The sequence below is a fragment of the Lontra canadensis genome, unplaced genomic scaffold (genome assembly GCF_010015895.1).
Source record: "Lontra canadensis isolate GAN:19392208 unplaced genomic scaffold, GSC_riverotter_1.0 scaffold10, whole genome shotgun sequence".
In the NCBI taxonomy this organism is placed as follows: domain Eukaryota; kingdom Metazoa; phylum Chordata; class Mammalia; order Carnivora; family Mustelidae; genus Lontra; species Lontra canadensis.
Genome location: NW_022631004.1, coordinates 18549775 through 18551739, shown reverse-complemented (window position 1 = coordinate 18551739; position 1965 = coordinate 18549775).

Here is a 1965-nt window from a genome sequence, read left to right as displayed (position 1 = left end):
AAGAAAGAAAGAAAGAAAGAAAGAAAGAAAGAAAGAAAGAAAGAAAGGGAAATGACTATGCTGAAGATTCAGGCAACCCATTACTACTTAATGGGTTGAAGGCTATTTTGGGTGTCCACCAGATGTCTTTATTCACAATTTTTCAGATTCATTCTTGGATTTTCTCAGCTATTTTGTACCATATTTACAGATCTTGCATTAAATGCATATAGCTAGGTCAACATGAGTTTCAGTTGGCATGATTGAAAATGCAAGAGGTTTGGGCCTGACAATTGTTTCTGGAACTGAATTTATGAGCTTTTGACTCTAACTCTTCATTGTTTTTAGATCAGAGCTCTTCTTCTGTGGATTACCTCTTAATTGGTATGGAAGCTCATAATTGCAGTCATTCTTTGGAATCCTTTCATCATGGGTACTCATGCAAAGACTTAAAATACATCCAAAACTATCTATCTGAAAATCTGCATACAGATTATTTTCTGCCTCAATTAAAGTCCAGCTCAGATGGCTAATGTTCTTTGAGTCAGCTATAAAATGTTTAGCCTTCTACCATCAATTCAAGATGACAGGCATCCTTTTAAAATTCTGTTCCTGAAAAATAAAATAAAATAAAACAAAACAAAAAATAAAATAATAATAAAATGAAATAAAATAATTCTATTTCTGCTTAGCTTAACACCTGCATCTCAGGTGCAGTAATTTGTTCTCAGAAATGTTGCTTTCTTCTTCTCTAACTAGACATTCTGTATGTGTGTTTTCAGTGGTTAGGGGTTCTTATCTTTTATTATTTTCTAATTAGCATATTTGATTTATGTCTTGTCTAAATAGTAACAGTGGTTTAATTAGCTGATCCCTTAACATTCTTGTTCAAAACATTTTAGTCAATCTGCTAGCTTTTGGCAATGTCTCATTTAGGGTTAGAGCCTTGGTTATATAACTAGAAAGCTCAGGAGAAGGGCAAGCCCTTCAGAGGTAACAGACACTGAAATTACAGTTTTCATGGACACTTCATCAAGCTATTTATTGCAAAGCTTAAACTTCTAAACTTCTGATGATAACTGGAAGATAAATGGTCCCAGAGGAGTAACAGAAATTTCTGGACTATGCAGGTTGTCACTCACTCCTCAAAATAAGGAAGAACTTTGATTGGAAATTCTTCTGGTGGATTTCTGGATTCCTAACACCTTAATCATGTTCCCTAGAATTATATCCTGCGATGGGGAATCAGCTTCAAGGGTTTTAGAATGATCATGCTCTGACAGAAAATTTTTAGGAAGAAGAGGAAAAAAGATAGGGAAGGAGACAGTTCTAAGGAAGAATGAGGTTTTTTAGAATTCAGTGTGAGCTCATCCACACAGGTATTTCTAGAACATGTGTTTTATCAATTCAGTGTGAGCTCATCCACACAGGTATTTCTAGAACATGTGTTTTATCACTGAGTACATTTCATGTTGAGGCTGGAGGATTGGCCTTTTGTTCACTCAGCTCAGCAGCTCAGTATCAATCAGCCATGGGCTACAGGCTACTTAGGTGAGCAAGTGTTGGAGAGAAGGAAGAAAAAGATTTTAAAACCATCCATCCTCAGATGCTTATTCAAGTTGATTCAGGGACAATTCTCAAGAGAAGAATATAGCTGGATACCAGTAGCAGCCTATCATCATGTCAGTTTAGGTGAGGAGGGGTAGCTAGCTGGTGGGGAAGGGGTGCACCAGCCCACTAAAGGAAGCTGGGATAGAGCACCAATAGTGTCTCCTGCACTGGATAAATAAGACATGTATTCCTGGTATGCTTGGGCATTTTTACAGAGGAAACAAAAGTATGGAAAAAAAGAAGGGAAGTGCCATATGAGTCCTGAAAATGTGATAACAGCCCAATTAAACATGCTAGTATTTAGGTAATTGGGCTCCTTTTCTCAGGATTATTTCCAATTACCTCAGCCTTTAGAAGGACACTTGAAGTAGTTTA